Genomic DNA, 12,938 nt, shown 5'->3' on the forward strand with positions numbered 1-12,938 from the left:
AAACGACTTTAAAAAATGCATGCAATTGTTTTAAGCCTCCTGAGATCCGGAGCTACGTTGTTGAATGGTGTTTATGGAACGCCCTATCTTTCTGATATTGGGGTGATAAGAATGCCTGACAGGCGAGGCGGAAGGGGTGGCCAGCTAAGGTGAGCTTGGGAACCAGTCTGATAACTTCATGATGATGATGGCTTTGTGCGGCAGGAGTGACCAGGGGATATGGGCCTTTTGTCCTCAACATTTTGGGGGATTCTGGTTACTATAGGAGTCTATTCTGTGCTCTAGTGGATGAAGAATGTTTGCTAGTGTCACATGTCGAGCGCTGATCACTGTGCATACACTTTCGTTGGCATGTAAGATTTTCATATTCACTGTGGTCATCACCTGAGAGGGATGTAGGGCCTCATTACACGCAATGCGGTAAGGGTTTACTGTTACAGGTAAGGGTACCGGTAAACCCTTACCGCCTTACTACGAGGTCCCATCGCGGGACCTGACCTCAACGGCTGGTTTTACCAGCCGTTAAGGAACGGGCCCACAAAGGGACCTTGGAGGCAACAACGGTACCACAATTTGCGGTACCGTAATTGCCGCCTTCCCCATTCCCATTGAGCCCTATGGGGGCTCAAATGGGAATGGGGAAGTGCCATGGTGAATGGGGAATTACCGCCCCCACACACCTTGGAATGTGGCGGTAATTCCGCCATTCACCATGGCGGACTCGGTACAGTACCGGCGGCAACCATGGCGCTAATAGCGCCATGGTTACGCCTACCGTGTAATGAGGCCCATAGACTTGCAAAACATTCCTGGGAACCTGCCACTCATACTTAAGCCCCATGCTTTATCCATGACATTTTACTTCTGTTTTTCATGGAAACCTTGTCATTGATATCATGGGTCAGGGCTGTAGCATAGTGGGAGCACTCACAGCCTGTACAGGGTGAGGCCCCACCGCCACATGTCCAGGGTGTCCCCTGCCTCAATCCTCCCCTTGACCAAAGTCAAGGTGAGGGCTCAGCTGGGACTGACTGCGGCTGTCTGGGTGTGGTATGTCAGGCTGCCTAAATTGCCATGGGGAGCTAGAGCGGGCTCTTGTTCCATTGCAAACGTCACAGTGTCTGACGTGCTCAAGGGAGCCGGAGCGGCTCAAACTTCAAAACTTCCGCTCATGCCCTCCACACAGACAGGAACAGGGAGGTCTTCAGGAAGCTCATCAGAGCTTCCTGTTCCTGTCTGCATGGAGGTGGGGAGCCCGGGGTCTGAAGATCGGGCATCGCGGTGGACACAATGCAAGGGACAGGTAAAAAAGTGTTTTTGTGTATGTGTGTAATGTATGTACTGTTTGTATGTTTGTATGATGAGTGCGTGCCTGCCTGATGTGTATAGATGTATATATGCGTGCGCGCATGCATGTGAATGGTGTTTATGTATGTATTGATGTGAGTGTGTGTGTTTTCGTTTGAATGAGAATGCAATTTGTGTGAGATGTTCCTGGTGGATGCCTCTCTGGAGAATGCAGTGTGAATGCGAGAGATGATGTAAGAATGCCTTTTTTGATTTTTGAAAGTGTGTATGTCTGAGTGTGTGCATGAGTGTCGGATGTGATTGTGTATGTATGTAATGCATGTATGTATATGCATGCTTGAATGTGAATGGTGTATGTATGAATGGGTGTGAGTGTGTGTGTCATGCTAATGAGGATGCAGCGTGTGTGAATGTTCTGGGTGCAGGGACATGTGAGTGAATGTGAGAGAAGGTGTATGGATGAATCAATGAATGAATGATGAGTGAATGGTTGGGTATGAATGTGATTATGTGTACGTGCGAGGCATTGGGGGGCCCAAGGGACAGGCATTAGATTTTTAACTAGGCATCTATTATAGATGCCCAGTAAACAATGCCATGCCTGCCCTCTGGGCCTCAGAGCACTTTGCATAATCACAAATGCCCGGCAAGGCATTTTCTACTAGGCATCTATCATAGATGCCCAGTAATACCATGCCTGCCTATACTATGGGCCCCCAGGGACACACACACACACACAATATCACATTCATAATGATTGTGATTATGTGTGCAAGGCACTGAGGGGTCCAGGGGCAGGCATGGTGTGTTTTTACTGGGCATCTATCATAGACCAGTAAAAGAAAATGTGATGCCTTCCTGCCCCCTGGATCCTCAACACCTTGCATGCACACATAATAACAGATGTGATTATGTGTGCATGAGAGGCATTGGGGTGCCAAGGGGGCAGACATGGTGTTTTGTACTGGGCATCTATGATGAAGCAAGCATGATAAGTGTTATTACATGGCTAGACTGGCATTTTGATGCAGACAGTATGGCCATTTCTTACTGTGTCCTGACATTTTGTACTGAACATCCATGATAAAGCAAGCATGATAAGTGTTGTTTTGTGGCTAGACTGGCACTTTGGGGAAGCTAGTCTAGCCAGTTCTTACTGTGGCATGGCATATTTTACAGGGCATCTATGATAAAGCAACCATCATAAATGTTATTATGTGGCTAGTGTGAGAAACCAAAAGGTCTCTCACCCGCTAGTCCCTGCAGATCTCTCTCTCAGGTGGCCAGGGCACAGCCATCACCTTTGGATCCAGACCCTGGGGGTGGACCAGTGCGGGAGGATCACCTGGGTGAGAGGTCTTCGGGGAGTGAGAGTGGGACACCGGAAGGCAAGATGCGTTATCCCTCCCCCTGCAATACCTCTACCCCATCCTACCAGGAAGGATATGTTGGAACCTTACCACCCCCCTGCCTTTCCCTTCTCCAACACTTTCACATAGACATACTGCTCTGGGAGAAAACAGACTCACATACGAGCAGTGTACCTGACATGTCGCACTGCTGTGGTCAAGCGAAGTAAGGCAATTACTGACAATCACTCACACCTGACTTCCATTAAACTTCCCCACATGGATAAAAGGCGGAGCACAAGCGCACACTCTGAGTGAAGCAAAGCACATGAAGGAACAGCAGTTTCGAGTCAGCAGCTGAACAAGGGGAGAAAGAAGGCAAACCCAGAAGGGTTCGTAAGAAGGGAAATACCCTTGACCTTTTTGGCAAGACACCTTTACTTTCAAGAAACTTTCAAGGCAGAAAGCTTAAGGGCAGGAAACCAAGCTAAAGAATCCTGCATTGTGTGTTGAAGATACCTAGGGCCCTCCCGCGTAAGTGACCAAGGTGGAGAGGAGCAGCGGGAGCCTCTGTGGTATCATCCTTAGCTCCAATAACAAAGAAATGAAAGAGAGATCAACACATCTGGTGAGTTGGGGAGACCGATGCAAGGTTGCAAGGAGCACTGGAACGAACATTGTTAAACGCTTGAGATGAAAGACGCAAATAAAGCTAAACTGCTAATGAATGTCTGAACTTGAAAAGGCAAGATACAATATCGTTGACAGAGAGGTCTGGCACCGTGAATGTGCTTAATCGAAGGTCTCTGTAAGGCATCCCGCCAAGAGAAATTAAGTAGAAGATTGAGGAAAACAATTGTGTGAAGTGAATCAAAGGGGTCCTGTGATAGTTTAAGCAAAACCCATTGCACATTTGAAAGTGTTTGATTTTGGTAAAAAGAGGATCCGAGCCCGAACTAGGGAGGTCCATGGTCGGAGCCCAAAAGAGGGAGGCCAAATGTAAACATTGAGATATAAAGAAGATCCGAGCCCGAACGAGGGAGATCCATGGTCCGAGCCCAATCGAAGGAGACCAAGTGTGAACATTGTGATACAAGGGGGTCTCAGCCTGAAGAGGGAGGCCCATGATAAAGATTGAAAGTGAGAACTTGTGTATGTAAAAATCCTAATAGAAATGGAACTTTGAAACTTTGTTTGTTATGACAGACCCTCTGCAGTAAGAGACTTTTATTGGAAAAGAGGCTTTGGCAGAAGGCCCTGATGTCTGTGCTTTAAACTGTATCCTCGTGGCTGAGAAGCCAGAGTGAGTGCAATGCTTGAACGTGCCACCTTGCCCCGTGCTGAAAATGTGGGGAAGGGAAGTCAACTGGCCAACCTCCCTGACATGTTATTTCTTAAACACTTTTCTTTTTGCATATACCATTGTCCCACACCCTTTTGTATTTAGAAGTAAGGGTTGGCAACAGGTTTATTAGTATAGGCCCTTTTATTAAACAGAGACGTGACTAAGACTGTGTTGTTAATATTTGATGGTCGTAGCTTGCTCCCATCATTAAATTTAGGTTTAGGTAGGCAATCAACCAACCCATTTGAAGTTCAATAAACACCTACTGAACTGTGATCACTTGTGTCTGTCTTCACTGTTTTATACCACGCCTTTCTCACACTAGTCTGGCATTTTGGTGGAGCCCATCTAGCAATTTCTTACTGTGATAATACATTTTATAGAGGGAATTTATGATAAAACAAGTATGATCAGTGTTTTTATATTGCTTGACTGGCATTTTGATGCAACCACTATACCATGGTTGCCATACCATGGCATGGCATTTTTTACTGGGCATCTATAATAAAGCAAGCATGATACGTGTTATATGTGTCTAGACTGGCCTCCATAGATGCAGCCAGTTTGGACATGTTTTTTATTGTGGCCTGTCATTATTGATGGCAAAGCCAACAGAACTAGGTTGTTAGATTGGCTTACTACTGGCATATAATAGCAGAGCCAGCTTCAACATGTTTTCGTATACTATCATGCGCAAAGCAAACTTGAGTATGTTCTTATATGGGAACACTGTCATATATTGGTACAGCCACCATGGAAATATATGGACACAACTAGCGCAAACATGTTTTTTATACTGACATATGTTCTTTGGAAAGGCATCATGAAAGTATGTTGGGAAAGATGTGTGTGCTCTGTTGGTGATTTACATCTATTGGATGTTTTATGAGTTACCCTTTCAAAACTAAACTGTTTGCAGACTTCCTAGCTTTTCACTTAAAGTGTCCTGTAAAATACACCATGTTTACCCATTATTCAAAACATTTCTTGGGCGGAGAAACACCCCCCCACGTCCCCGAAATGTAATTCTGTAATCTGTAGGCTATGTTGAGCATTACTGGACACTCTATGTAATAATGAAAGAATCAGATTCCCAGAAGCCACTAACCTGCAATGCAGACTGCTCCTGTTGTCTGTGAAGACTTCCCTAGAAACCCTCCTGCCCTCCGCCTGGAATAACAGGATGGATGGCGGCAAGCTTCCCAGGGAAACCCTCTGGGGAATAAAATCCTGGATCCGGACTCAGGTGCTGGAAATCCGCGACTGGAGTAGTGAGCGAAGAACCCCCAGCTAGAAGTCTTCAGTCGTGAGTGGAAACTCGAATTCTCTACTGAGATGAGAAGGAAAACAAGGTAAGTATACACGGTAGAAAGGTAGAGGAGCACAAAGATGGCCTATGGTATACCTGTGATAGAAGAAGGGAGGAGTTTGGTGGTTCTACCAGAAGTAGAGATGTTGGAATGGTCACAGTGGTGTAGACGGAGATCTGTGTTGTAGGAGAGATAGATTAAAAAGGTAAGTAAGAAAGAAATACCAGACTGGGACAATACCCCAAACTCTCCCTTCAAAACCCACCTCAGTGAAATAAGCAACAGCAGGTTGAACACCGGGAAAGAAGGAATATCCGGAACTCTCGCGGCGAGAAAGGCTACGATGTGAGAGTATAACAGTTATCCTAAATCAGGATCGGCTAACAATAGAACCCCAGAAGACTATTTCCTACCATGTGGACACGAGTTCGGAACCATGCTGGATCCGCGGTTTTGCACGGTGCAGAGAAACCCGTATACCGAGTATCTACGCTCGAGGTTTGGCGTGAGGCAGTCAAGGGAGGAGTGACTGACAGGTGAGTCTCTAAGAAAAACAGAGAACATGAGATACAGAGCAGGAGTAGAATAGAATCAATTCCCTAGGAAACAAACTTACGATGCGTCTTGCCAAGGAGTAGCGACGCAACTGGGAGTCTGAATGTTGTGATGATATATGGTCACATGACCCCTGGAAGGCGGTGGATGCTGTAAAGAGAAAATAGACGAAGGCACTGGAACAAAGCGGCAGGAAACTACCGCCATTTTGGTGGAAGCTGCAACTCCCGATCCATAAGGAAAAAGACCCTGGGCAGAAATGTAACAAAGGCGATTCCGACACCACCAAGACCATCGGGTAAGAGGAGATGTGACAGTATGCCCCCCTCTCAAAAGCGGGCATCCGGGCTTGCCCGGATGAAGCCAGTAAAACTGACGTACCAGGCGAGGGGCATGAACCCCCGATGCCGGCTCCCAAGAGCTGTCAGCCGTAGAGTAGCCTTTTCAATCAACCAGGAATTGCAAACGACCCCGGAAAAAACGGGAGTTGCAGATTCCTGAAACCTCGTATTCAGGCCCTGAAGAGGTGGAAATGGGAGGAGGGTGAGAAGCAGAGACCCTCGAAAAATGATCCTTCATGTCCAGCTTGATCTGGGAGAGATGAAAGACAGGATGAATATGAGACCAAGATGGGGGAAGCCAGTAGCTTCACCCACGGTATGGGTAACTCGAAAACGTCCAAATATTTCGGTGAAAGTTTGGATGGAACCAGGTGTCTGGTCAAGAATTTAGATGATAGCCAGACCATAGCTCCGGCTGAAATAATAGGTGTGGCCCTCCTTCTTCGGTCGGCCGACCGCTTGACTCGTTCCTGGGCTTCTTGTCAGGCTGTATGGGCAACCTGTTGGCCTCGATGAATTTCCGATACCAGGGCATCCACTCCTGGAAATCGAGAAGAAGTAGGATGAACCATGGGCATAAAGGAATGATGTAACCCATACTTGCAATGAAAGGGACTGGTTTGTAAGGCAGAGTGGGTTGCATTATTGTAGGCGAACTCAGCCAGGGGTGATAATTCCACCCAATCATCCTGAGCCGCAGAGACAAAGCAACGTAAGTATCCCTCCAATGTCTGATTTAGTTGCTCAGTCTGCCCATTAGTCTGCGGATGGTAGCCAGAGCTCAAAGCCCTTTGGATATGAAGAAGGGAACAAAGTTTTTGCCAATACTGGGAAGTATATTGCGGCCCCCGGTCAGAGACTATTCTTTCCAGAAGTCCATGGCGAGAGAAGATTTCCAAAATAAAAACTCTAGCCATCTGAGAGGTGGAAGGGATTCCTGGAAGGGCTGAAACATGGGCTAACTGTGTGAAAAAGTCTATAGTGACCTTGATGGCAGTTTGACCCTCGGATGGCGGTAAGTCAAGAATGAAGTCTGTGGAAATGATTTGCCAAGGTTTTGTGGGAATATGCATCCGGCAGAGGAGTCCCATGTCATGATGCCCGCTCCCGGGGAGCCGGTTCAAGCCCTGCGTCCCCGAAAGCGGACATCCAGTCCCCAAGGAAGGACCCAGCAACCCCATATAGGGGCCCTTTGGACAGTGTCCTGGCGCCTATGGCGCCAGGCTCATAAAAGACATTGTGTCCTGGCGCCATAGGCGCCAGGCTCATTATGGGAGTGCTTGGGTGCACTTACCTGATGCAGACCATGCTGCAGGATCCCGGCCTCCTTGAGGCCTGAAAGGAACTACTTTACCTGTGGGACTAATTTACCATCCGGGTGTGGTCGGGGAAGGATACATACCTGATTGGAGGAAGGATACATACCTGGAACTTCTTCCAAGGCTATTTAAACCCCACCCAAACAGCCACACGTGCTTCGCGTTGTTCTGCATCTAGCAGCTGGACGCTCACCGTGTCTGCTCCTGCATCCTGACTTCTGCCACGCCTGCCAGCATCCTGGATCACCTGCAAAGGAAGAGAAGAAGAGAACAGAAGAAGGAAAAGTCCTTACCTGCTAAATCCGCATCCCGGAGACATCTTGCCGACAATCCTGAAAAGGAAAACTTTTATTTAAAAGCTCATCACGTCGATCGCTGCAGTGCCGCATTCCACTCACCTTTACAGGGCGCCTCCATGTTCAGCAGCGATCATCCGGATTCGCAGTCACGCCCCAGCGCCTAGGGAGAAAAAGACCAGAACAAAAGGTGAGAGAGAGAAGGGAATAAGGAAAGCTAAATCTCCATGTTAAGATTTACCTGTTGATTCATTCCCTCTTCATTTCGGGTCCGCGCCGCATCCTGGCATTTCCGGACCCCAGCCCCTAAGGGAAAAAGAGACATCAGCGTTAATGAGCGAATGAAAAGACATTACCAAAAAACGCTCATTAAAGACTTACCTGATTTTTACAAGGATTTCACCTCTCATCTCGGGTCGGTGCCTGTTCCCCGGCATACCGTACCCCGGCCCCTATGGGGAAAAAGACACTAGCATTAGTACATTAATGCATGGACACAAGGGGAACCTCTTATCAAAAAACTTACCTGGAAGCCAAGCAAGTTTGGTTCTCACCAATCCGAAAATCCAGTGAAGTAACTGGATACCAACGTGCCCCTGCATCAGAAGAAGGATGGAGAGCTCGTCCTTCCAGACCCTAAGTTAATCCCCTATTTTCACCTACAGAAGGATACTTCTGCGAGCCAGACAAGCCAGATTTGGGGGCCCGGTCCAGTCCGTCTTCCGAGCCCTGCGCATCACCTTAGAAGAGGTCAGCAGCGCGAACCAGGCCAGCGCCTCCGTGGGAGTCAGGTGAGCGTAACAGAACGCGAAGCCTTCCTACAAATTCCCACCCAGGCGCTATGGAAAGTTCTGAGACTGATCAGTTGGCCCAATTACTGGGGGAATTACGGGCCGAAGTACATGCCGCTCGTCAAGAGACTAATGCCCTCAGGAGGGAATTAATAATATCAAAGGAAAGAACTGATGACCTGGCCAGACAGCTTTTGCAAGGTCAAGCTGGGCAAACTCCTCTACCCGGTTCCGGAGGGAATCCCGCTCCTGTGGTTTCCAGTAACCCTGTGCAGATTAATCTACCTGGAAACATGCCGCTGGCCCCACCCGAACGCTTTGCTGGGGACCCCAAACGATTCGCCGTATTCATTGTCAGTGTCGTTTGCACTTCCTATGCAGACCTGGGGCCTTCCCTAATGATCTGACCAAGGTAGCCTTTGTATTGTCATATCTCAGCGGCTGCGCTGCCGATTGGTCAGTTCCACTGGTTACTCAAGATGACCCGATTCTCCGTGATTTTCAAAGGTTTCAAGCAAGCATGGAAAGGTTATTTGCTCGACACTCTCAGGGGCAGGCTCTGGATGACGAACTTCTATCCCTGCGACAGGGCAATCAGGACCTCCTATCCTATATTGCAACCTTTAATAGACTAATTGTGGAAACGGGATGGCCAGAGGATAAAAGAGTCACGTTGTTTTATCGAGGCCTACGCGGAGAACTTAAAGATGTCTTGGCCCAAGTTGTAAATCCGCCCCAAGAATGCACAGAGTATATAGACTTAGTGGTCCAATTGGATCACAGACTTCAAAACAGAAAAGCAGATCGGTCCAGGTTTGAGACCCGGGTGTTGGTCAAGACCCATGCTAATCCCAAGGGAGTTGATGTCTCTGAGCCTATGCAAATTGGAGGGGTTAAAGGACCCTTAACTCAAAAGGAACGTGAAAGGAGGCGGCAGTTAAAATTATGTCTTTATTGTGGGAATTCTGGACACTTTCTACGAGATTGCCCGGCAAAACCATCCCGAAAGGCGGTAGGAGCCGCTGATAAAAACCATGAAGACTCTGTTTCGGGAAACGACTCCGCCCGACAAGTGTAGGGGTCCGCTTGCCGAGCTTGAAAACTAACTCTCAGACCTCGCATTTCATTGTGCCAATGGTTCTCGTAGATCCAGAACAGCCTAAGCGGTTGCATGCAATAAAGGCATACATCGATAGTGGGGCTATTGGAAACTATGTGGATCGTGAATTGGTCTCTAGGATTAACCTCCCTCTCCGTCCTAAAACCAGCAAAGATGTCATCACCACAGTCGATGGAACTGAAATTGCCTCTGGACCGGTAACACATTCCACTACTGAGGTGACTCTTATTGGTCCCGACGGCCATCGGGAGGGTGTTGTGTTTGATGTAATCAAGGCTCCACAGTTTCAGGTTATTCTTGGAATCCCTTGGTTAGAGACACATAATCCTCGAATTGATTGGCGAGCTAAGAGAATAACCTTCCCGGATTGTACACAAACCTGCTACCCAGAAAACCTGAAGATTAATCTAGCATCTGTAACCTCTGCCTCCATGCAACTACCTCCGGAATACCAAGACTTTCAGGACGTCTTCCAAAAGGAACAGGCCAACACGTTACCTCCTCACAGATTGTATGATTGCCAAATCGATCTGGTGCCCGGTGCACAACCCCCTTGTAGCAGGATTTATGCCCTTACCGAACCTGAGAATCTGCATTTGAGACAATATTTGGATCAATACCTAGCTAATGTTTTTTTTTCGCCCGTCAAAGTCCCCGGCATCCTCGGCTTTGTTCTTCATGCCCAAAAAAGAAGGCGACCTTAGAACTTGTATCCATTACCGTGCATTGAACCAGATAACGGTTAAAAACCGTTATCCTCTGCCTCTGATCCCTGAACTCCTTGACCAGGTGAAGGACGCTTGCATATACACCAAGTTAGATCTCCGGGGGCTTATCATCTGGTACGAGTTAAAGAAGGCGACGAATGGAAAACTGCCTTCCGTACTAAATACGGATTATTCGAGTACCAGGTGATGCCTTTCGGATTGTGTAACGCGCCGGATGCCTTCCAATAATTCATGAATGATGTCCTTCGGAAACTCATCGATGTTTGTGTTGTCGTATATATCGATGACATTCTGGTGTACTCCTCTTCGGAATCTGATCACAGAAAACACGTCAGGGCAGTACTTGAAAAACTGCGCCAACACAAACTATTTGCTAAATTGGAGAAATGTGTTTTCCATACAACAGAAGTCGAGTTTCTAGGTTTCATCCTGACACCCAAAGGAGTCCGAATGGACTCAAGAAAAGTGGATGCCATCCTCAAACGGCCATCACCTAGCTCTGTAAAAGGGGTTCAAAGCATGCTCGGCTTTGCCAATTTCTATCGCAGGTTTATCCCGGAATTTTCACGCGTGGTACAACCCATTACTGCACTCTTGAGGAAAAATAAACGTTTTGAATGGTCTGAAGAAGCCGAGCAGGCCTTTCAGGATTTAAAAGCTAAGTTTACCTCCGCACCTATATTGAAACACCCGCGTCCAGATCTCCCTTATGTCGTCGAGACTGACGCATCCAGCCTAGCCATGGGAGCTGTCCTGTCCCAAAGAGATCCCAAAACCAACCAACTGCATCCCGTAGCATTTTGGTCCAGAAAATTCTCGGCACCCGAGGTTAATTATGCAATCACGGACAAAGAACTGTTAGCCATTAAGTCCGCTTTTAAAGCTTGGCGGCATTATCTGCTTGGCGCTCGACATACCATCACAGTGATCACTGATCACCGGAATTTACAGTATTTGAAAACCGCCAAGGCTCAGTCATCACGGCAGCTCCGATGGGCTTTGTTTTTCGCTGAATTTGATTTCGTGATTACCTATCGACCTGGCTGCAAGAATGGCAAATCAGACGCCTTATCCCGAATTGGAATGGGAGAATCTGATACAAACTCAGAACCAGTACCTATAATTCCTGAACAGAGGATTCTAGGCATGACTTCGTTACAGATGCTTGAAGACATTCAAGCCAGAGTGAAACAACTCCTGGACCCTACAACCTTACAGGAATGGATACAAAAGGGATCAGACTTTACCATAGATAATGGTTTACCTTATTTCCAAGGACGCTTATTCCTGCCACATAAGGAATTACACGGACTAGTTATTTCCGGTTATCATGATACATTAATAGAGGGACACCCCGGTATTGCCAAGACAGAGGAAAAGGTGAAACGACAATTTTGGTGGCCCTCTTGGCGAAAAGATGTTAAATCTTTTGTGATGTCCTGTGGTGTTAGCGCCCAAAATAAAAGTCAAAAGAAAAGACCAGCCGGTCTCCTTCAACCTCTAGACATACCGCCAGCACCCTGGCACACCCTATCAATGGATTTTATTACGGACCTGCCTCCTTGTTCGGGGTAGAATACTATTCTGGTAATTGTGGATTTGTTTTCCAAAATGGCCCACTTTATTCCTTTGAAAGGTTTACCTCCAGCTTCTGTCCTAGCCAAAGAATTCCTCGAAAATATTGTTCGGCTACATGGATTCCCATCTATACTAATCTCTGACCGGGGAAGCCAATTCATTTCCCACTTCTGGCGCAAATGTTGTCAAATGGCGCAGATCAACGTAAGATTATCGAGCAGTCACCACCCTCAGACCGATGGTCAGACCGAGAGGACAAATCAGACCCTTGAGCAGTACTTACGGTGTATGTTACAGCAATCTGAAAGCAACTGGAAAGACATTCTTTGGATAGCCGAATACGCATATAATAATTCGGTACACTCTGGAACTGGCCACAGTCCTTTTTATACTTTGTTTGGGCATCACCTCGAACCTCAAACCTTGACTCACCTCAGAACCTCGGAATGCCTGCAGTAGAACATCTGCATTCTACAATTACCCAAGCCTTCAAAGAGGCAACTAGGCATTTACGACAAGCCAAGAGAAAATACAAGGAGAATGCTGATCTACATCGGAGTGAAGCACCTCCGTATCAGATTGGGGATCAGATTGGGGATCAAGTGTGGTTAGCTACCAGACATTTACCACTCAAAGGGCCTCGAACTTTTAACCCAAAATATCTGGGACCTTATTCTATTACGGCAATAATGAACCCAGTGGCTGTTAAACTTGATTTACCAGCTAGTATGCGAATTCACCCTGTTTTTCATGTGTCACTTCTGAAACCAGTGGTACCCGGAACCCGACTACTCAAACCTCCAGAACCTATTCTAATAGATGGGGAGCCCGAATTCGAAGTGAAGAACATTTTAGACTCAAAAATGTTTAGGTCAAAACTGTTCTACCTAATTGATTG

This window comes from Ambystoma mexicanum, chromosome 3q (assembly GCF_040938575.1).
Source record: "Ambystoma mexicanum isolate Mex_15411 chromosome 3q, UKY_AmexF1_1, whole genome shotgun sequence".
NCBI classification, from domain to species: domain Eukaryota; kingdom Metazoa; phylum Chordata; class Amphibia; order Caudata; family Ambystomatidae; genus Ambystoma; species Ambystoma mexicanum.